The sequence below is a fragment of the Gorilla gorilla genome, chromosome 12 (assembly GCF_029281585.2).
Source record: "Gorilla gorilla gorilla isolate KB3781 chromosome 12, NHGRI_mGorGor1-v2.1_pri, whole genome shotgun sequence".
NCBI lineage: Eukaryota > Metazoa > Chordata > Mammalia > Primates > Hominidae > Gorilla > Gorilla gorilla.
In genome coordinates this window covers 131,350,803-131,375,176 of record NC_073236.2, presented here as the reverse complement: position 1 = coordinate 131,375,176, position 24,374 = coordinate 131,350,803, and positions in this window count along the sequence as shown.

The window sequence follows — 24,374 nt, the reverse complement described above, 5'->3', positions numbered from 1 at the left end:
TTTGTTTGTTTGTTTCTGAGACAGAGTCTCACTCTGTCACTCAGGCTGGAGTGCAGTGGCACAATCTCCGCTCACTCCAAACTCTCCCTCCGGGATTCAAGCGATTCTTCTGCCTCAGCCTCCCAAGTAGCTGGGACTACAGGGGTGTGTCACCTCACCCAGCTCATTTTTGTATTTTTAGTAGAGACAGGGTTTCAGCATATTGGCCAGGCTGGTCTCTAACTCCTGACCTCATGATCTGCCCGCCTTGGCCTCCCAAAGTTCTGGGATTATAGGCATGAGCCACCATGCCTGGCCTGCTTAATCATTTTTAATCCAAGTCTAAAAGTTAACAGACAAAAGTCTAAAGAATAGCTATAACCATAAACACTTATTAATGAATGCACAATATAAATTAAATTTTGACATCAATAGCATAAAGTGAAGGAGGGGAGCAGTAAAAGTGTACAGCGTTTGTATGTAATTGAAGTTGTTATCAGCTTAAAACAGACTATTATAACTATAAAAAATGTTATGCAAACCTCATGATAACCACAAGAAAAATACCTGTTGTAGATACCATAAAGATAATATAATCATTGAGTATATCATGACCAAAAAAATCATCAAATCAGCAAGATATACAAGAGAGGAAGAAAGAATCAAAAGTACTACAAAACAGAAAACAGTTTTTAAAATGGTCATAGTAAGTACTTAGCTATAAATAATTACTTTAATATAAATGGATTAAATTCACTAACCAGAAGATATAGCCTGGATATATATATAAAAAACAAGATCCAACTATATGCTATCTATAGGAGATTCATTTTAGATTTAAGGACATACAGAAGCTGAAAGTGAAGGGATGGAAAAAAGACATTCCATGTAAATGGTAAGCAAAAGAAAGCAGGGTAGCTATAATTATATCACACAAAATGGACATTAAGTCAAAAACTGTCATAAGGGACAGAGAAGGTCATTACATAATGATAAAAGGGTCAATTCAACAAGAAGATATAGCAATTATAAATGTATATGTACCCAACATCATAGCAGCTAAAGTTATAAAGTAAACATGTACAAATTTTTTTTTTTTGAGATGAAGTCTCACTATTGTCCCCCAGGCTGGAGTGCAATGGTGAGATCTTGGCTCACTGCAACCTCCACCTCCCAGGTTCAAGTGATTCTCCTGCCTCAGCCTCCCAAGTAGCTGGGATTAGAGGTGCCTGCCACCACACCCAGCTAATTTTTGTATTTTCAGTAGAGACGGGGTTTCACCATGTTGGCCAGGCTGGTCTTAAGACAGAAACAGAAAATAATGCAATAATAGCATAATTCAATACTATCAATAATAGATGGATCATTCAGACAGAAAATCAGTGAGGAAACAACAGACTTAAACAACACTACAGACCAAGAAAAATAGAGCAAGACTTAAAATTAGACAAGTGGGATTGTGTCAAACTGAAAGGCTTCTGCACCACAAAGGAAGCCATAACCAAGATGAAAAAGCAACCTAAAAAATGGGAGAAAATATTTGCAAACCATATATTTGATAATGGGGGTTAATATCTAAAATACATAAGGAACTCCTACAGCTCAATATCAAAATAAATAAATAACCCAGTTTTTTTATTATACTTTAAGTTTTAGGGTACATGTGCACAATGTGCAGGTTTGTTACATATGTATACATGTGCCATGTTGGTGTGCTGCACCCAGCAACTCATCATTTAACATCAGGTTTATCTCCTAATGCTATCCCTCCCCCCTCCCCACACCCCACAACAGGCCCCAGTGTGTGATGTTCCCCTTCCTGTGTCCAAGTGTTCTCATTGTTCAATTCCCACCTATGAGTGAGAACATGCGGTGTTTGGTTTTTTGACCTTGAGATAGTTTGCTGAGAATGATGGTTTCCAGCTTCATCCATGTCCCTACAAAGGACATGAACTCATCATTTTTTATGGCTGCATAGTGTTCCATGGCATACATGTGCCACATTTTCTTAACCCAGTCTATCATTGTTGGACATTTGGGTTGGTTCCAAGTCTTTGCTATTGTGAATAGTGCCACAATAAACATACGTGTGCATGTGTCTTTATAGCAGCATGATTTATAATCCTTTGGGTATATACCCAGTAATGGGATTGCTGGGTCAAATGGTATTTCTAGTTCTAGATCCCTGAGGAATCGCCACACTGACTTCCACAATGGTTGAACTAGTTTACAGTCCCACCAACAGTGTAAAGGTGTTCCTATTTCTCCACATCCTCTCCAGCACCTGTTGTTTCCTGACTTTTAATGATCGCCATTCTAACTGGTGTGAGATGGTATTTCATTGTGGTTTTGATTTGCATTTCTCTGATGGCCAGTGATGATGAGCATTTTTTCATGTGTCTTTTGGCTGCATAAATATCTTCTTTTGAGAAGTGTCTGTTCATATCCTTCGCCCATTTTTTGATGGGGTTGTTTTTTTCTTGTAAATTTGTTTGAGTTCATTGTAGATTCTGGATATTAGCCCTTTGTCAGATGAGTAGATTGCAAAAATAACCCAATTTAAAAACAGGCAAGTTATCTGAGTAGACATTTCCCCAAAGACGATATACAAATGACCAACAGGTATATGAGAGTGCCCACCATCACCAATAATCAAGGAAATGCAAAGCTACAGTGAGATATCACCTCACACCTGTTAAGATGGCAATTACCAAAAAAAAAAAAAAAAAAGGTTGTATTGGCAAGGATATGGAAAAGAAAGAGCCCTTGTTACTGTAGGCAGGAAGGCAAATTGGCGTAGCCTCTATGGAAAACAGTATGGCAGTTCCTCAAAAAGTTAAAAATAGAAATACCACAGGATCCAGTTATCCCACTTGTGGATATACATTCAAAGGATTTGAAATCAGGGTCTTGAAGAGATATGTGTACTCCCATGTTCACTATAGCATTATTCACGATGGCAGAGACATGGAAACAACCTCAGTGTCCACAGATGGATGAGTGGATAAAGAAGAGGTGATAGACACACACATGCACAGCAGGGAAAGTTATTCATCCTTACAAAGGAAGGAAATCCTATCATTTGGGACAACATGGATGAACCTGAAGGATATTATGCTAAGTGCAATAAGCCAGAAATGAAGCAGAGAGTGGGATGGTGATTACCAGGGGCTGGAAGGAGAGGGAAATGGGGAGATGTTGGCCAAAGCATGCAAAGTTTCAGTTATGCAGAATGAATAAGTTCTAGAGAGCTGATGTACAGCATGGTGATTAGAATTAATGTATTGTATACGTGAGATTTGCTAAGATAGTAAGTAGACCCTAAGTTGTCTCCATATACACACACAAGTTAACTATATAAGATGATGGATAAGTAAATTAGATTGTGGTAATCCTTGCACAATGTATACATGTATCAAACATCATGTTGTGCACCTGAAATTTATACAATATTTGTCAATGATACCTCAGTAAGCGGAAAAAATCTATGAATGAAATAGTCCAACTCATAGAAGCAGAAAGTAGCATGGTGGTTGCCAGGGACCGGGGGGACAGGGAAACAGGGAGGGGTTGGTCAAAGGGCACCAAGTTTCAGTTATGTGTGGCGGATAAGACCTAGAGGCCTACTGTACAGTCTAGTGCCTGTCATTATCAATATCGTTCAGTATCTCATATTGTTCAGTATTGCATTATCAACATCGTTCAGTACTGTCTATTTAAATGTTCACTAACAATATAGATCTATGTTAAGTGTTCTTGTCACACAATTTTTTTTTTTTTGAGATGGAGTCTTGCACTGTTGCCCAGGCTGCAGTGCAGTGGCATGATCTCGGCTCATTGCAAGCTCCGCCTCCTGGGTTCATGCCATTCTCCTGCCTCAACCTCCTGAATAGCTGGGACTACAGGTGCCCACCACCACGCCAGGTTAATTTTTTATACTTTTAGTAGAAATGGGGTTTCACCGTGTTAGCCAGGATGGTCTCGATCTCCTGACCTCGTGATCCGCCCACCTCGGCCTCCCAAAGTGCTGGGATTACAGGCGTGAGCCATACCTTGCCCAGCCTTGTCACAAAAAAATATTTAACATGATACAATAAACAAAGAAGGGAGGAGAACGCTCTTGGAAACAGTGGAAATGTTTACAGTGTAGATTGTGGTTATGGTTTGACAGAGGTATGCTTAGCTCCAAACTCATCAAGTTGTATACATTAAATATGGACAGCCTTCATATGTCAGTCAGGCCTCAATAAAATGGTAGAATACTAACAGTAATAATAAGCTGACATCTGCCATATACATCAGTACTGCGCACAGGGTTAATGGGAGTCTGCTCCAGAGAGCGGGATTTGGGATTTTGCTGAGCCTGCATAGCCAGTCCGGCCCGTGGACTAGAGAAGTTTGCCTGCTGGCCTCATGCAGCTGGCTGCGTGATGGTTCCCACCATTGTCATCCAAACCAAGTCTGTCTGAGCTGAGTTGTGTGCTGGGTGACATGCCTCCCAAACCTGTTGGAGGGGGCTGCTGGGTCTAGATCTGTGGGTTAGAAATTGCTGACACATCATCCTATGGTCCACCTGGCACATCTCTGACCGCAGTGTGACAAGGCAGCCCGAATCTGCGGCCGACGCTTATTCGTCGGCATGTGAGTGCCCAGGCCAGGACCTAGGTCCTAACAGATATCAAGTGGACAGTGGTTCCTGTTCCTTCCCTCTGCCTGGTGGGGACACTCACAGGGGAAGACTCAAGGCTGCCCCTCGAAGGCACCAGCATGCGCTCTACAATTCTGCTTCAAGGAGTCCTGAATGCTGGGCAGGAAATGGCATTGCTGGGGTGGGGCCATCTTCAGGGAGGGCCTCCACCCTCCAGGGGTGGGTCTTTGCATCTGTGACCAGCAAATCAGTGGCTAGGAGGACACCTGTGCTGGGGAATAGATAGAACCACAGTGGGAGGCAAGCCCTGGAAGGCGAGCTCAGTGCTGGCGCAGGAGAAGAAAGCATCACAGGACAAAGGCGGGGACAACCCATGGCTTGGCCCAGGTTAAAAACCATCCAGCTTCACGATCAGCTCACGGACAGCAAGCGAAGTGGCCATTCACTGGTGCACCAGGAAATTCGGGGCCTGTCACTTGGTTCTCTCTGTTCTCAGAAGCAGGGGCACCTTTTTTCACATTTAAGACAGAAGAGACACAGAAAAATCAAAGCAAAGACACAGAGCCCGGAAAATGCCAGGACAAAGACCAGCACGTGCTCAGCATGAAGCATGGGTGGGTCGGGCCTGAGCCGACAGGGAGACCTGGGCATGCATTTCCCTAGAATGAAGACTCTGCCTACACTAAGATATCTCCTATTACAACTGTACAGTTCAAAAGGCAGAGGTACACAGCAAAACCAGTCACTGCACTACTGCTCACAGTAGAGACAATTTGGAAGCAACCTAAAGGAGCATTGAAGACACCCACTGAACAAAATGTGGGACCCATACATAGGATGAAATTACAGGCAATCATAAATAATGTTACATCCAAAGGTTTGATAAGAAAACATGTTTCTAAGATGTTGTTAAATGGAAAAGAAATGTTTTCAAAGCTGTTCATGAACTATGATCCCATTTGGACCAAAGGAAATAAAAGGTAGAAATGTGTGTCTACACACAGAGAAAAGAATGGCAGTTAATATTACAAAATATGAACAGCGTTTGCATCTGAGCGCTGGCATAATGGGTTGTTCTATCTTCTCTTTTTTGTGTATATTTTCCAAATTGTATGCTGAAAACATGTATCAGTTTTATGTTCTGGAACAAAATAAATGTTTTTGTTTCATCCTTCAAATCCCATGGAGTGGAATCCTAGTTAGAGCTTTCAAATCTTTTGCATTAAATCACCCCCTGGGTGAACTGAGGCAGCCCAAGCAGGTATGATTTATCTCCACTTTATGGCTGGGGAAGGCGGGGTGCAAGCTGAGACCATGCCCTGCCCAGAACAGATGGGTGCTCCGTGGCTCTCCAGGGTTCGCTCTCCACTGGTGCACCCAAGTGCAGATGGGCGGGAAGCAGAGGAGGGTGCAGAATCCACGGCGAGAAGAGCCCCTCTGGCCCGGCCTCCCGTGCGCTCTCATCTGTGTCCTCCTTAGACAGGGCTGAGGATCCACAGCTCAGGTGCCCATCTGGCTCCCTGCCCGGCTCCGGGGTTCAGCTTGTGTCTAGTCACGTGGCTGTTGCACCAGAGGTTGCCAGGTGCTGCAGCAGAGCTTCCAGGGGGCTCTTGTGGATGACGGCTCTTTCCAGCAGGTTCTGGACACATCCTCCTCTGCTCCTACTCCCGGCTCTCCTATCTCAGTCCAATAAGGCTTACATCCCTGGGGTTCATCCACGGGCCACGCTGGGTCTCTGGGCAGTGGCTCCAGGCGAGGATGGGCCAGCCTGGTTAGAGAGCAAGGCCTGGGAATCTGATCCTGGCCAGAGCTGACAGGGGCCCAGGAACCCACCAGGAGAAGAATGTCTGGGATGAGAAAGGCGCCCGGCAGATGGACAGGAGGGCTCTGGCCCAGAACTCGGGACCCAGGCACTTCACCAATGGCCTTCCCCTCTGGCTAGGATTGGAAGCCCTCTGGGGGGATTGCAGAGAACCACCTCTCCACCCTGACCCAGGCCCAGAAGAGACAGCAAACTCCCAGGACTTTGGGGAACCAGCAGAGCCCAGGCTGTTAGCTGGGACCTGGACAGTCTTGGCATGCAGGACTGAGGACTGGTCCTCAGTCCATCCGTCACCTTTTGCCCTGACAGAGTCCTCCAGCCCCCTGCCTGTCCTCTCCCTCCCATGCTGCCCTCACCTGCTAACCACGATGGGCCTGGCTGACCACATCTCATTCCCAGAAGAAAAGTCTCCAGAGGGAGAGAGTTCAGACTCCTCAACCCCACACTGAGGATGCTCCATGATCCCCAGCCAAGTTTTCCAAATTCATCCACTACATCCCAGCTATACGTTCATAGCAGCTTAAGCCTCTCCACAATCGGCCTATGTCTGTCTGTCTCTCCCACCTTGACTTCTGAAGGGCAGAGCCCAGGTCTTATTCATCTTCATATCCTGCCATGCCACCTTGGTCCCCTCCCCAGCACATGACCTTCAATGTACCCGGGAGGCACTCATTGAAGATTTGTTCTATGGAAAGAATAAAGTTGTGGCCAACTACAGATTCTACTCCTAACTCTGCAAAATTGCAGTGCTGTTTGCTACAGAGAAATTTGCAGGCTGGTGAAATGTTCTCGGAGGATCTTAGACCATCGAATTTTTCAAGGCTCTTTTTTAACCTCCTTCAATTCTTGAAAAGACTCTGACCCTTTGACCATCTGCTGTGCACGGAGTCTGCTCTGAATCCACACAAAGGCTTCCCCATCCTGCCCAGTCTCCCAAGGCACAAAATAAAACCAGCTTCAGAAAATATAAACCCAGAGGAAGGTGATCCCTCACTAAAATTTCCTGGGAGGAAGCTCACCTTCCGTGACCATAAATTGTTGGTGAGCCATCTCACCTATTGTGCGGTGCTCTCCAAACAGACACCTGTTGCCATAGCAACCCTCACATCTGTCGCTACCTTAGAAGAGAACACCTTTTAAAAAGAAATCTACTTAGCAACATGGCACATTAACTTCTGCACCTTCTTACAGACTCTCAGAAATCTAGGCCTGAGTATGCTAAGGTGAATGGTGCCTCTTTGAACAATCTAGAAGACACTGCTTCAGCCAACAGTGGTCCCTTCCTCCACCTGCCCCCACCTGTCTCTGGGTATGAGTCAAGGGCTGGCACTGCACACAGGGCAGTTACACAAGCCAATTGTTATAAAAATAACAGCTACGGTTCAGGGTGTTTTGCTCACAGAATTTCACTTAGTCCTCGGGACAGTCTGTGCAGCAAGCACTGTCCCTGCATTGGTGATGAGGGGCCCAGCCCCAAAGCTCCAGCTCCCTCCAGCGCAGCCTTCTGCCTGTCATGAGGGTGCAGCCACACCTGGCTCAGGGCAGGCCCTCCACATGCTGTGGATCTGCTTGTGTTCCCAACAACCCAGAAAGAAAGATTTTTTTTTTATTATCCCTGTTTTACAGAAGAGAAAGCAATCTTGGAGGAGTGACGTATCTCCCCGAGATGCCTCCAGAAGTCAGCAGAGGCACAGAGGCTCACACTCCCAGCTCACATTTCACCAGTGGCTTCCAGGCTGCCTCCCATAAGCCTGAGAAGAGGCTTCCCCGTGTGGCTTAAGAATAAATCCCAATCTCGCAGAACAGCCCTGTGGCCAGGCTGTCAACCTTTCTGGAATTCTCCATGGAAAAATTTCTGCGTATTGCAGGGGATGAAGACCAGGGAAGCAGGTAGCAGACGTACACGTGCAGGAATCACCTGCTGGATTTGGTGAAAATGCAGATTTGACTCATGGGTCTGGGCGGGGCCTGAGCATCTGCATTCTAACCAGCTGCCGGGTGATGCCGATGCTCTGCTCCTCGGCCGCAATTTGACAAAAGGGACACGGCGCCTCTGTACAGAAGAACAGGTACATCAGGTACAAAGATGTGGTGGTGTCCCCAGGACAACCCGGGACTGTTGTGGGCTGTGTTAAGACCTGGCATTGCTAAGGAAGCTCAGAGAGGGGAAAAGAGGCTGCTGGCCCCAACCTTCCGTGGACTGACTTCTGCACCGGCAGCCCTCCTGGCCTCTGGGCTTGCTGTTAGTAGTGGATGTGTCTTCTCCATTTCTGATTGCCTAGTGCTTGGCCTGGTGCCTGGAATATGCTAGATGCCCAATAATATGGACTGAATCACAGCAAAAAGGGAGGGAGGGAGGAAGTAGGTGGATAGGTTTGATGGAAAAATGAGCACTCACATCAAGGCAGATGCTGAGGTGTGATCTATGTCGGTAACATTATATAAGGCTTGCACTTGCCTATGATGGACATGAAACAGATACTCTATGCCAAATGATTGACAGAAAGAACAGGCCTACTCATGTGGCTTTATGCATTTCTGTAGCTCCACAGGGTCAAGACCCCTACCTTGCCTATGGCAGTCTTCTAGAACCAGAGAAACCTCTGGATATTTGAAAGACATAAGGGGCTGTGTTGGTTAATTTTATGTGTCAACTTGGCTGAGTCGCCATGCCCAGATATTTGGTCAAACATTATTCTCGATGTTTCTGTGAGGGTTCCTTTGACTGAGATTGATATTTAAATCAGTGGACTTTGAGTAAAGCAGGTGACCTTCCATCGTGTGTGTGGGTCTCACCCAATCAGGTTAAGGCCTGAAGAGGCTAAAGAGTGACCTTCCCCGAGCAAGAAGGAATCCTGCCAGGCCTCTGGGCTTGAACCACAGCCCCAAACTTTCCCAATCTGCATCCTGCTGGCCAGCCTGCAGATTTTATGGAATTTACACAATTCCGTAATTGTGTAAGCCAAATCCTTAAAATAAATCTCTCTATATACACACACATGTTGTTGGTTCTGTTCTCTGGAGAACCCTGGCTAATATAGGGCAAGAAGGTGCTACACTCTGCAGCAGACAATATACTGCTCATCCCACAGGACACTAACGTGTAACACGTGGCCTTCAACAGAGACTGGGGAGTCACAGTACATCTCTAACCCAGGGGAAGAGGCCGCTGTGCCTTCAAACGGTGGCTGTCACACTCCAGTGTCAGCAGAGGTGCTATTAACAGGGCACCCACGAGGAACCCTTCCCGGGATCCCAATTCAGAAAGTCCACAGGATCATATTTCACCCTGCACACCCAGTCCCAGATGAGTCCAGCATCCGGGACCCTCAGATCACATTTTGAGGGTGAAAGGGACAGAGAAGGAGGGAGGTCAAAAGGGAGACAGTGAGGAGGGAGGTGGGGAGAGAGGAAGGAAAGAAGGGAAGGAGAAGGGCAGGGAGGAAGGAAGAGCTTTGTTCCTAGTGCAGTTTCCCACTCACCACTCCCTCTGGAGCACCCACCAATCTGGGTCAGTGCAGCAGCCAACCCCCGAGGGCATGGCTGTGATGCCAACTCCTCTCCCACGTGGGTGCCACCTCCCATCAATCTCCCATCACCCCTTCCCAGCACCACAGCCAGGCCACAGCCACCAACCCAAACCCCACTCCTCTGACCACCACACCCCACCCATTGCCAGCTGGAAAACTAGCCCCAGTGCTCACCTGGGAGCACCCTTGCTTTTCAACTGCCATACCTGTCTCTCTGTTCAATCCACGGCCCTGAGCTGGATGGAGGGTCCCGCAACAGACAGAATGGCATGGCCCTGCCATGCACCTGCCACACCTGCCACGCCCTTCCCGAGATGCTGCACAACCCCCATGTCCCCTCTGCAGTGCATGGGCAGCTGCAACTCCACTCTGTCCTCCTCAGGGTGCTCCCGGCAGCCCGCAGGCCCCCAGGAAATGAACCACTGGAATAGTGAGCCCTTGATCATCCACCCAAAACACAGCACTCGTCCCTTTTCTAGCACAGCAGGGTGACTTCACCACCCTATGCTCACCAAGCACAGGGCATTCCCGACCCTGCGATGGGAGTGAAACATGAAAGCCCTGGAAAAATCGAGTTAGGAGAGAGGAGGAGGAGGGAAGGGCATTGAAGACCATTTCCCATGCGAGAAACCACCCTCTGGACGAGGCAGGAACCAATTGGAAGACTCAAGCGACTCCCCAGACTCACTGGAACTCAGAATCCTGCACTTTGCAACCTCCATTACTGATTGTAAAAGTGGTGATATTTGTAAACAGCATCCTCACAGAAGGTTTCCCTTTGGTTTGTTTAATAATTACTGTTTAACGAAAGTCATGACTTCATCAAAAAACAAAAACAAAACCCCAGATGTGGCATTTGAATAGTTTCTGGGGAAATTTAAGTCATGGAGAAAAGAAAGATCACGGGAAAAGAATCAACTGCATTATTTTTTTTTTAAATGGCCTAAATTAGAACAGATCTCAGGAATGGCTTCCTAAGATAGATTTCTGACAAATGAAAACACAACGTGGGCTCACTCTCCTGGGAGAGATGGGGGCTCTGCGGTCGTGGTTGATGCGTTTAGTTTGTTTTGCTTTCGCGAAGTAGGAGCTCATTCACTCTTGATTCAATCCATCAGGAACACGAAAGCAGATTGTGTGCAGGGAGAGATCTACAAAACAGAGATTCCAGAACCTCAGCTGCCTCCCTTCCAATGGAGTCCACTGCTTTGAAGCTCTTCTTGAAGCACACATGTCTCTCCACCAAGAACCACACACAATGTGGTTGCGTCCCCTTCCACCAAACACCCTAAAACTTGGGGGCCTCTGGGCCCCCTTAGGCTCCTGGAAAACCCCTTCTGAGATGACTTGGCAACTGGGGGCCCCGGGGCCTGGGAACCTTGGGTCAGCCACAGAGGCCAAGTGGCCCTGCAGCTGGTGCGGACCATTCAGGGCTGGCTTAGCGAGCAAGCGCAGGGCCCGCATTCACAGGCACAAAACTTCGCTGGCGGCACTGGGCACACAGCCCTTCCTGTCGCCAGACGAGACTTCCTCGACATTGCTCCCATACTAAGAAGCACCGCGTTTCATTCAACAAATCAAGTGTGGATTTGGTAGCTGTAGTTTCTATAGAGATGCGAGGTTTTCTGCAGGGGAAGGAGCCCTGGCGGCTTGACCCCGAATCCTTCACACAGCCCACAAAGTAGCCAGATGCTCCGAAAGAAATGACGGGAGCTGGACAGGAAATGACGGCCAAGGCAACAGCCTTGCTTTCCCATCTGCGTCGAGCCCGCCTTTGTTTTGCCATCTTTTCACCCCATTTTTAATGTATGCCATGTTCATATATTGTGATATCTTTATAAGCCATCAGAAACTCTTTTCTTGAATGAGGAGAGAGGTGATGAAATACAAGAAATGGAGTGACCTGAAAGGAAATAAGCGGTGGCTGCAGACTGACGAAGGTGGGAACTCCGGGTTTGCGGTAATGCTCCTGCATGCCTCTTACCTGGGGCCTCTGCGTTCTAGGCAGAGGCAACAGCATCATGGACTTTAAAGAATTTCTAGCTTTGATGCCTGAAGTGCTTCTAGAGAGGTGTTCCTTTTTTTTGAGACGGAGTTTCGCTCTTGTTGCCCAGGCTACTAAACAAAGAACTAACGTCAGAATTCCCTAGGGTGCCAAAAACACACCACAAAACTAAAATCCACATCCCCAGGCCCCCACTGACTCCGTCTCAGGGGGGTAGGACCCCGAATCTGCACTTTCCCCAGGTAACTTGAGCTCAATGCAGCATGAGCACCGCTGCCCTAAAAGGCAAGTGCCCAGCCTCTGCCATCTGCCAGCAGCTGCCCCACGCCGACCGACTCTCTCCTCCCCGCATCAAGGCCCCACAGGTTGGGCTCATGGCCTCCCTCGCCTCTCCCAGCAGCACCTGTGTAGCCTGGAAGCCACAGCTGTGTGATGCCCTCTTTCCTGACCCCTTGTGGATGGCCCTCCTTCTCCGGTTCCCCCTCCCCACTCAGGGCCCCCAGGGCCTTGCAGAAGTCCCACCCCAGCACGGGGACACTGTGGGGGCCCCAAGTGGCTCCAGGGTTAGTCACCTCCACTAGTCTGCCAGCTCCATCAACAGCCTCATCCTGGTCTTCACTGAGCTGCAGACTAGGCCGGGTGCATAGCGAGTAAATGTTTGTTGAACAAACAGATGGGTCTTTATTACTTTCCTCCAGGAACTCACTCACCCTGTGCTGCTCCCCAACCCCAACACACAGCCCGTGACAAAACAAGGCCCCATGGAACCCTGGCTAGACTGCACTTTGGGAGCTGTCTGCCTCTGGCTAGGTATTTCCATGTCTTTGAGTCTGGCTCCTACAGCAGCCTCTCTCTTTCTGTAATCAAAACGGGACTCATGCCGTGAGCCTCAGCTTAAATGCCACCTCCTCTAGGAAGCCTCCTTTGATTTCCTCCTATTCATTCCCCAAACATTTCCTGAGTGTCTGCACTCAAGGACTGCTGGGAAGCGCCTTGCTGCTTCCCTCCTCTGGCCTTTGTGGATGGCTCTTATTTTACTCCTGTGTCTTTGGAATTACATATCACACACATGCAACACATAAGCACACAAATACATGCACACACATGCACTCACACACACCCTTCAACAGACGAGTGAGGACTGAGTCTTGCTCATTAGTCCAGAGATTTACAGGGAAAAGCTTCCCAGAAAGGTTTGTTGAATGAAGAAAGCATAGAAGGAAACCAGGCTCACAGAAGGGGAACCTGGGTAAGTCCAAGGAAGGGAAGCTAATAGCCTAAGCCTAGTGGCTTCTCTTGACTGTACCCTTACTAGTGACAAAATCAAAATCCACAGTTGTAAATGCCACAGCTGGGAAGCACAGCCAGGTGCATCTGGCTTGGGAGCCCACACCCTCCCCACAACCTCTCCCGCCCCAGCCCACCTGCAAATGGAGCAGCAGGGTCAAGAGCTGGCCTCCCCAGGGCTCTATGCTAACCACAGCGAGGCTCTGCGTGCGGGTCATGCCAGCTGCCTGGGACCCACAGGGGCGTCCGGGGCCACTGAGGGAGCAGAGTGAGAGGAACAGCTCCAGCACAGTGCTGGAATTCAGCCTGCCCAGAGTCCATCAGCACAGTGCTGGAAGTCAGCGCGCCTAGATTCCAACATCGGGTTCTACCGCTGACTAGCTGCGTCTTGGGCATGTTATTTCACTTCTTTGTGCCTCAGTTTCCTCACTGGTAAAATGGAAAGAACAAGAAGAATAATGTCTACATTATGAGAGTGTTATGCCATTTCAGTGAGGTGATACTTGTGCCAGCTCCGCGAAGCCAGAGGCAGAGAGCCTGCACTGAATGCTGGGGCGGTGATTACATCAGCCACCATGTATCAAGCACCACCGTTCCGGCCCCTCTCTTATCCTTTGCTTATTTAATCCCCACCACTAGCCTCTAAGGAAGTATTCACATCCCCATGTGCAGAGGAGAAATCGGAGGTGGTTTGACTTGCCCCGGGCCACCCAGGTAATGAGGGGTTTGGACCGAGGATCCCGGCCTCCACAGTTGTCACATGGCTGTCTGCCTTTTGCAGGTCAAAATTCCCCAGCCAGAGCCAGGTCCCCTGCAGAAGCTGTGTGTCCTGTCTGCAGCGGGAGGCCAGGCCTGCCTGGTGCTCACATTCCCCAGGTGGACTGTCTGGGAAGAACCGCCACCCCCTGGGCTTGTGGGAGTGAAGGCCTGTGCAAGGTGGTGGGGGAAGGGCGAGCCGGACAGAAAAGCCCCAGGTAATGTAAATGGAAACTCTAACCGACAGCCCTGCACCTGGTGTTTTTGCATTTCCCAATCCAGCTGAAGGGATTGTGTGTGCAGCTTTGAGCTCACTCCTAGGCCGAGGTCAGGTGTGGCCTGGAGGAAGCAAGCAGTGGCCCACGTCGCGAGACAGCCGGTCTGCGCCGCAAAGCCACTTCACGTCCCAGCCTGGGAATTCTGGGATGGTGCTTGTTTCAACCCTGTCCCTTGGGTGACCTGGAAAACACCTGGGTGTCACCCCGACCTCAGCTCTAAGCCGGTCACTCCCGGCCAAAGCAGGAGAACTCTCTCAGCTCCAGGGAGGAAGGAGTGACGCCTGCTCACCCTACAGACACGTGAGGGATTACAGGGAGGCCCAAGGCCACTTGTCCAGCTGCAAATTGCAAAGGTCACCCTCCGCACACTCTCTTCCCTGAAGCCCCTTCATGTCGCTGGGGACCGGAGCATGTGGTTCTTTCTAATATTAGACAAATATGCGTGTCATCTACCCCCAAAATACAGCAATCGCCAGGAAAGTGAGGTTCCTGGAGCTGAAAGAATTTGCCCAAGGTCACACACAACTGGCAGAACCGGGACTCGCCAGGTCTGAACCCAAGGCTCCGGCACTTTCACTGAGCCTATCTGTACAGGAACTGCAGCTGCCGCCGTTTAGGGAAACCAGCCCGAATATGTGACCCAGCATTGGCCACCCGCTAGGGCCGGCCGCCAGAGCGAAAGCTAGGCCCTGGGGAAACCCCAGACACACAGGAGGCAGGGTCCCTGGCCTTGAATTACAATAAGTAGGTGAGCTGGGCAAACTGTGTGCAGCTGACTGGAGCCGGCCCCAGCTGCGTGCAGACGGACAGGCACATGCTGAGTGTCAGGGACACAGAAGAAGGAGGGGGCATGCAGCCAGCCGGTGCCAGTCTGAGAATGCTGATGCCCACCTCAGGTTCTGGAGAGGACCTGTGTCCAAGGAGGAAGGCGGGCAGCCGGTCTTGCCCACAGCTAAGACAAGGCTCTAAAACACGGCTATGGGTGGGGACATCGGCCTGGAGGCCTCCCAGCCCCCAACGGGCAAAGAGCACCTTTCACAGACACAAATGCATGACTGTGCTGGGCAGAAAGAAGGCCTGTGACTCACAGGCTTCTGCATCCCTGCAGACACAGTGTGCGGGGAGGCGTTTGGAGGCAGCCTCCCCAGCCAGCGGGCTAGTCTGTGGTGCCCTGAACTGCATTCACTCCCCACGGTAGTCTGAGCCCCCTCCCCACCACCAGAAAAGGTATAGCAAGCAGTGCAATGGGTTGGCTCATCCATCTACCACTTCCCCAAAATAGATTCCTGCCCGAGGGCTGTTCCAATGCAGGAGGCTGCTGGATTGAGCTGGCCTTGGTCCATGCACCCTCCTATCAGTTAGAACCCTTTCTCAGAGGTGCCTCCAGGAACCAGATCATGTCACTGACAACTCTTCCCAGTAACAGAAAGCTCAGGAGCTAAAAAGGCAAATATAGGCCAGATGTTGGGCAAGGGGCTTAGTGGTTGATAAGAAACGATCTCTGATTCAACTCCCAGCTGAGCTCGGCCAGACGGTCATCTGAGTGCCTCTTCCAATCTGTCCGCGAATTAAGTGTTCCACAGGCCCCATTCTCTTGGGGTCTGAGGGGTGCCCTCACCCTGAGCGTCGGGTCCCTGCGGTCCAGGTTCCAGTCTCCTATGGATCCCGAGTCCAAATGAGGGACTCGGTTCCCAAAAGAGGAGGCGCTTTGCTTGGAGAGCAGCCCTCAGCCTGCGCTGACAGCACCTCCTCCGTTATCCGGCGCACTGCCAGGAGCTGCACCCACAGAGGAAATGGGCCCGTGACATGAAAGCCCCAACAAAACCAACATTGGGTGGGTTATTTTTATCCTCCTAAAGATTTTTAGCCAAGACCCCGGCAGCTAAAGGGCATCCCGGGCTTTGAGGAGACTTCTCTGCAGCTCTCACTCTCACGCTCAGTGCCCTCCCTCCCCCAGCACCCCCACCCCCGCCCCCGGGAACTGAGAAAGTGGATCAGGTCAGAGCAGAGCATTCCTCATTCTGCCATCTCCACGGGAAAACTAATTAGTTGCCAAATATTCAGAATGGGTAATTGCTACCTGAATTAATAAGGGCAAACAGCCGGCAAGAAAACAGTGGTTTACTATTTCTGAGCGCTTACCTCTCTTAACCCAGAGTCCAGACTCCGCGGGAATGGACCCGCGTGTGGCATGAGGCAGAACTCCGGCTGGGGCTGCCGAAAAGGGGGACACAGACGGTGAGGGCAGCTCCTGCACTGGGGTCAGCTAAACAATGCTGTAGCGAAGTCACCATCTGTTTCCTCTTGCACACACGTATACACACACGTAAACACACATGCATGCACGGGCACACACAGGCATACCCCACACAAGTACACACATGCATGAACACATGTGCACATATACGCACATCACAAACAAGTGAGCACACACCAGCTACACCCTGCACACGTGCACAGATACACATACCACACATTCACACTACACACACATGCACACTCTACACATGCATGCACATACACCATACACACTCATTGTGCACACACTCCATACATCACACATGTGCATGCACACACATTCACATACCACAGACACCAAACCACATACACAAAGCACACATGTGCACACACACAACACACTCACACCATACACACACACTTACACCCCAGGAACAGCCAAGGGTTCCAAGAAGAATGCATAAAGCCAGGATCCTCACCCAGGGTCTTCAGCAAGTCACCCCAAGTTCCTCAGCTCTGACAAGGGGGCATTTAGAACAAACTAAGAGTGTTGTAGGCAGAGGAGGAAGAAACGGAGGGAAAGGAAAGTTGAGATGACACTGAAGAGGAGAGAGACGCCTAGAAAGGCTGGGAAGAGCCTGGCCACAGCCCCAGTCTCCACTCCTCCTGCTTCCCTGAGGCACAGAGACTTCAGATGCAACCCCAGAGAGGCCCTCAGACCCAGCCCAATCACTACCGTGCTGTGTGACCTCAGACAAGTCACTTCACCTCTCTGAACCTAGGCTTCTGCTGATGTATAAATGAGATGATTCCGTGCAGTCATTTAAACAGTTCGAATACAATGCCCTTCCAGAGGTTTCAGTTCAAGTTTGGGGTCATCGCAGTTACCCCCAACCTTTCAGCCCCTCCCCCATCCCTGCCAAAGTACTTACCTTATTTGAACTAATGCTGACGACTCCACTGCCACAGGACTTCCCCTTGAGCAGTCAGCCACAAGTCACTTCCTCCAGGGGTGGCCATGACTCTCTGGAGCACCTCCAACCCCATGTCACAGGCAGCTTGGCCGAGAGAACTCCAGCTAGGAAACTCCCGTCCAGTCCACGCAGGGAATCTGGCTCTGCATCTGGGTGGGTGGCCTGTGTGGCATCTGCCTCTCTGTGAAGCTGTGATGGAAAATTAAGTGGGTTGATGATGTGCATACAATGTTTTATTTAACAATGTGTTGTAAGGAGTTCTCACATCTGTACAGAGAGCTGCCGCTTTTTTTTTTAATGACCAAACAATAATTCTATTAAATGTCTGCATCATAATCTATTCCACTGAATCCCTTTTGAGGGACGTGTTTGGTATTTCCAGTCTTTGACCTTTACAAAAGTTGCCGTGACATATATGCTTATATGTGCTCATTTTGTATCAATAAAAAGTCACATGTGTATAGATATCTCTATATATCTTTAAAGATTCCTATTTGCATGGAAGAACACTATACACCAAGTTATTAACCGTGGTTACTTCTGAGAGATGATTAGGGAAGAAAACTCCTTAAACTTTTTGTAAGCAAGTATTGCTTTATAATTTTAAAAAAGGAATGAGTAAGGGAGAAAAATAAAATGAAGTCACTCTTGTTAAACCTCTTAGAAGTGGTTTTATGAGCTGGAGTGGAGCTGGTAGAAGCAGCCCACATCAACACAGTGAGGAGAGCAAGGTCCCAGTGTCGGTCGGAGGGACCGAGAGCCACTGCCTGTCCTGGAGGTCGGCTCCCCCCAGGCTTCCAATCCTGGCTCTCTGTACTGACGGGAGTGCCCTGGCTGGTGCCCCATCTTGAAGGATTCAGTTTCCCCTTGTATAAAATGGGAAGGATAGGAACACTAGCCGGCAGGGCTGCTGTGAGATCCAGTGAACTAAAGCATGGGAATTGCAGATGAGCTGTCGCCAGCATACCTGTCCTTCCCTGCTTCCTGGTACATGGCACAGAACACGCTTCTCTCCAAAGAGAAAAAGAAAAATCAAATTAATTGCTCCTCTCCAGCCTCCTACACCTTGAGGAGCAGGTAGCGGGGGAGGAGGGGTGGCCATTTACACATCCAGCAGCCTTTCTCCCTGCTGAGGGCATTCCTGACGACACCAGGGCCGGCAAACATGTCTAGAAATCTCAAGATGGTTAATCATTGAGACCATTCCCTTGGTGATCAATAAAATGGCAATAAACCCATTAGCCAATATTATTTTCAAGAGAGACTCAACAAGCCCAACACAGAAACACAGCAACTCCAGGGTGCTACGAGCAGGAGGATTTTCAATCATCTCAATGGTGTTGATAAAGCGATGTGTCCCTTTGCATGGATGGGTCCTAGGTTTGGGTGAGGACTCCTGGGGACCCCAAGGGAGATCCAGAAGGGCCAGCGAATGCAACATGCAGCGAGCCTCACACATGTGCCCCACAGGGGTCCCCAAACCCAGACTATTCTGCACAGTCCTCACTACCCAGCAGGCCATTGAGTTCTTGTCCCAACTCACCCACTGCTGTGGGACTCTGGCAAATCAACAACTTTAGCCAAACGCCCCAGTTTCCTCATCTGTAAAGAAACCTCTCTTTCCTTGTGGGTTGCTGGGAGGATCGATGAGATGGAGCCGACAGAGGCTCGCGACAAGAGTTCAGGAAACACCTGTAATGGCTGCTGTTGTGAACACATGGCCACAGGTCCCAGAGGGTTGTTAAGGTGATCCGGTAGCACCTGTCAGTGAGATGATGCGTATACCATGAAAAGCTGTGCTGATGTACACGCGCATGACTAAGGACTTTTGTACCCTCGCCAGAGCCAGCCCTGTGATCCTACCCAGAGGAATCCCTAAGGCCGGGATGGAAGTCACCCAGAATCACTGTTGGTCACCAGATGATTCGCAACTCCGTTTCCTCCTGCCCTTGACTGGCTCCCTCCTTCCCTCTCCCAGCAGACCCTGAGCCAGGTCCTCACCTGCCCTCTTCCTGCCCCAGAGTACATGTCTCTTGGACTCCCAGGCCACCCAGGGAACACCCTTTGGCCATCTCTCAGGAAGCACTTTGAACATCTCAAGTGCCCCGCTCTGGAAAACACCAAAGACAGTGCTTCCCATCCCACCCTTAAACCCAGTGACCTGTAGAAGTCCAAGTCCAGCCCGCACAGTGCCTGGTGGACACAGCCACCGCCTGGAAGCCAAGCTTTGATCAGTGACTTCCTGGCCCACCAGGCCCCTGGGCCCCAAATTCATTTCTCAGGCAGGTGAGATGGCTCTCCCAATGCAGGTGGCTGAGACAGATTATGCCAGGAATTTGCACATTTATCCTACTCAGTAAAGAGTTGCACCTCTATAGCTCTCCCCCCATTTTATTATGGGTTAATGCGGTTAAACATTTTAATTTTAGAAATAATTGCCAACAATTCAATAGCACACACTGGCTCCATGTCGCACAGTTCATGATTTCTCCATGCACCGGGACAGGAATATTTTTAGGCCCTGTTCAAGTTACCCACCCTGGCTGCAGATGAAATATTAATTAAAGGTTACACTTTCAGCCTTCAGAAAATGATTACTCAAGATAGCAATTATATTTCCCCCTTTTTGTATAATAACACTGCACCTTGCTGTGCAGAGGAATTAATAATTCTAAACCCTGTTGTTATAGAGGCAGCATCAAAGCTGAAGGAGGAGGCACATGCCCAAGAGGGGAAAACACAAACACACTTAGACCCACAAAGAAAGTGGCTGACTTCAAAGGAGCAGGATTCTGCATTCAGCGCTGGGATCGTTTCTCAAGGTCATTAATTGCTCTAGCTGTCTAAGAGAGTGGCCCAATTACAAAGAATACAGAGACACAGAAATTAGAACAGAACATAGCTGCAGCTCAGACTCCAGGTCACTAGGAAGCTCGGCAGATCCACAGCCTGGCATGTACCTGGAGCCCATCAGCCAACTCCTCCAGGTTCCTTCCAAGGGATTCAGACATCCGGGGCAGCCAACCGATTCAAGAACCAACAGTTCATAGCTTTCCAGGCAATTTCCACAGCGAGAAGAAAAAAGGAAGCTCAAGGCCTGGAAAATAGTAAAAAGAATAGCTGCCATTTATTGAGTGCCAACTATGTACCAGGAAAACTCAGTGAGGCAAGAATTCCAATCTTCACTTTATAGATAAAAGCTCTAAAGTTCAGAAAGATTAAATGACTTGCCCAGGGTTACAGAGCGAATGGCAGAATTAGGACTCAAACCAATGGACCCACAATTGCATGAGGACTGGGCTGTGCCAGTCTCGTTTACTGTTGTACCCCACAGCCTATCTAGCATTGCACCTGGTGCATAGTAGGTGCTCAATAAATTTGACTTATTTAATGAATGAACAACTGAACTTCTGAATCAATCATCCATGCTTGGAAGGCGAAACTCTGCTACTCAGCAAAGGAGACTTAAAAAAAATTGTGACTTTAAATGAGTCTCAACATTCAGGGAAGTGGGGTAGGTGGGGGAAAGGGTGAGCATGCAGCTTCGCACAGATCACTCCAGCAGGCACGCACCAGCACCACCCCCAGTGCACGCTCGAATGTTCCCCTAGAGGCGTTGTCAAATATTTTCCATACGACAAAATAGGAAATTAGTACATGAAATGAGTGGTATATGGTACGATAGCATTATGGCTTTTCTTGTTCTGTGACCACGTGACAATCAGGCATTTTTCACGAAGCTCCCTAGGGGAGCCCTTTGGTGACTGTGTCCAATCAGGCCCTGACCCTGAGGGGAGGTCCCACGGTCCTTCCTGCCCTTTAAGCATGAGAATGGAGCAGATGAGAACATCCTTACAGCCTTTCTTTCTGGGACAAGATTGCAGGGACACAGGAGCAGATACGTGAGCAGCTGTGCCTGCCACTGCTGGAGCGAAAGGCCAGACCAGCAAGGGAGAATCTGCTGACGGACTGGAGGTGGACAGAGCTGCTGAGGAAGGAAACACTGAGCTGCCCCAGGGTCACCGACATGGGGCTTGAGGGCTTCCTCCTAGGGAAGGGAGAAGGAAAGGCTCCCAAGGGCCATGACAGTGAGGAAAAGGGCCCCAGGAGGCCAGCTCCAGAGAGGACAGGGACTCTCAGTGGGGTGGGAGGGGCAGATGCCTGGGCGGATAGATTCTTCAGGTCTGAGGTTTCTTCTGGAAATTGCAGTGCCACTGCATACAAGTCAACAGCTGGGGGCATCCTCCATGATCTGGAAGCTGGGAGGAGCAGGGCAGGATGTGGTGAGAAACTGTTAGGAGACCCCACCTCCCACAGGGAGCTCACTAGCTCTTCAAGCAAAGGGTGCACTGGCATCAGGACTTCCTGCAAGCAGGCAGGCAGCACACCAGGAGTGCGGCCACCACCCAGCACCCAGGCTGGTGAGACAGCGGCGGAGGCAGCCAGCAGGAGGGAACTCACCTTTCTTGAGTGTCCAGCAAGGCCGGCACTGTGCTAGGTGTGGAAGCTGAAGCCCCTGCACTGAGGATGGTGCAGCCCATGGGGAGGGCAAATACAGAAACAAACTTCCTACAGCCTGAGTGCAGCCTGGGCCCCTCTGCCCGCCACCTCCTGTAGGGGTTGGTGTTTTCCCAGAGGGCTCAGCTGAAGTGTCCCTGAGGCACCTTCCAACCCTGCATCCTATGAGACTGCCTTATCAGCTCACCCTCTAGGATGAGGACATCCTGGCAGAGACACTGATAAGCCAAGGCCAAGGCCACTGAGGAAAGGGAGGGGCCGATGGAGGCCAGACCTGGAGATGTGGGAGCCAGGGCACAGGGCCCCAGCGCTAACTTTTGACCACCGTGGACACACACTTCAAATGCATCACCTCAGCAGCACTGGTCCTGAGAACTCTGGGGAGATGGCAGGCAGTCCTCTGGCTTCCAGGGTCTACTTATACGCTAAGCTCAAGATTGCTGGAGCTCTGAAGGGGCTCTGTGCCATGCTGCGGGCTCCTTCCACTGTTTCGGGCATAGCACTGAACCCCGAAGAAAGTTCCAGGCCTAGTTCTGGAACCTCTAGCACATCCCTGAATTTCTCAGAGCTTCAGTTTCTTCCACTGGTCTGCCAAGGGAAGGGGGCCACCTCGTCACCAAGGCATCGTCCAGGTCTGACACTCCATGACTGTGATTCCATTTGGTTTCTTTAAATCCCATTTTTACTTCTTGCTTTAGCACTAAAGCAAACTCCAGGCACTAAACTCACGAGATGGGCCCATCTCTTTTGCCCCAAGTCCTAACACTCCAGAAAAGGCATCTGGAGCAGTCTGTTCCTTCTGATGCAAAATAAATCCACTGACACTCATCCTCCCTGGGCACCCAGGCCCAGAGCCCAGAGAAACTACAGCCAGCGCTGACTCGGCTTAGGGAACCTGCGGCCGGCTTCCTGGGTACAGCCATTGTAGGAAAGAGGGCCTTTCCTCAGCCAGCATCCCTGCCCCTTCCTCCACCACCTTCCCTCTGTGGGACTGCTCCCAGGCAGACCTGGGGCCTCAGCCAGCATGGGCAGGAACTCCCAGAGGACACGGGAAGGACTCCCTGAGTTGTGGACTGGAGGTATGGGCGCCTTGCAGCACAGGGCCTAAGAGGAGAGAAGCAGCTCAGCCTCCCCAGGTGGAAGGAGGCACCCCTTTCCTTCCAGGAGAGCAACCTGTTGGTTTGTTCCAGGCCTGGTCAGGTGGGGCGAGGCTGCTCCTGGCGGAGGAGGGACTCCTCTGCCCAAGCCCCTTCTCAGGGGAGGAGACCGGCATCCTACACACCCATGTCCGCCATCCATGAACATTTACTGATCTCTCAGTAAGTCCCAGGCCCTGTGCTAGGGTCCCTGCGATCAGGAGCTCATAGACCAGATAAGCGCAGAGAAAGTTGTAATTAAACTACACAATGCAGAACAATGACCAGCCCGGGTCAGGATACAGACCCAGGGCCATGGCTTAAGCAGCAGAGGGCCTGGGGCGTGGGCGGGGGTGCAGGGGAGGGAAAGGTCCGGAGAGAGGGTGTGACCCTGCATGTCCGGCATAGCCAGGCGTGAGGGCACTCCAGGTGGGAATGTGCCGCCCCAACCCCGGGCACCCCCCAGGGAATCCGGCGCCCGGTGACACAGGCCGCCCTCTTTGAGGGCCTGGATTGAGGAAGTTGGGGTCAGAGCTCCAGACTGGAGTCCCTCTTGCTGAATTCCCCTTCCAGACATCAGAGGCAAAGAGGAACCCTCATTCAGAGACCACCTGCACCAGCGCTTCCGGGCTGGGTCAGAAAAACAGGTCGTCCTCGCCGCCCGCGCCGGCGCCTGCAGCAGGTTCCTCTTCTGGGACCCAGCACGCAGCCAGAGCTCCAGGGAGGGGGGTGCACCCCGCAGGGTGGGACCCGTGGGGCGGGGCCAGGCGACACCTCGCCCACTGCCGTGACTATGCCCCGCCCCAGCCAAAGCCCGCCCACTGCCGCACCATGCCACGCCCCCTCCCGGCCCGCCTCGCAGGGTCACGTTCAAGGTCCTGCCCACCGCTCCTCCCACAATCCAGCCTCAGGGAGGGCCTCCAGGTTCACCTTCCCAGCCTCATTCCGCACAACTTGCTACTCTCCACACGCACCGCCTCCCGTCTCCAGGCATACCAGCCGACCTGTTGGTCGCCTCTTTTTAAGTCCCCGTCATTGCTTAAGACCTTTCATCATTCCTAGGCCTGTGTATAATCTTTCTCTCTTTTACACCCCCCGCCCCCACCCTGGCAATCAGTGCACACATCGAATCCTGCCGGCTACTTTAACAGCTTCAGGCAGACCCCTATGGTTTCCTCCCGGCGAGGCACTTTGAAGTCCTGA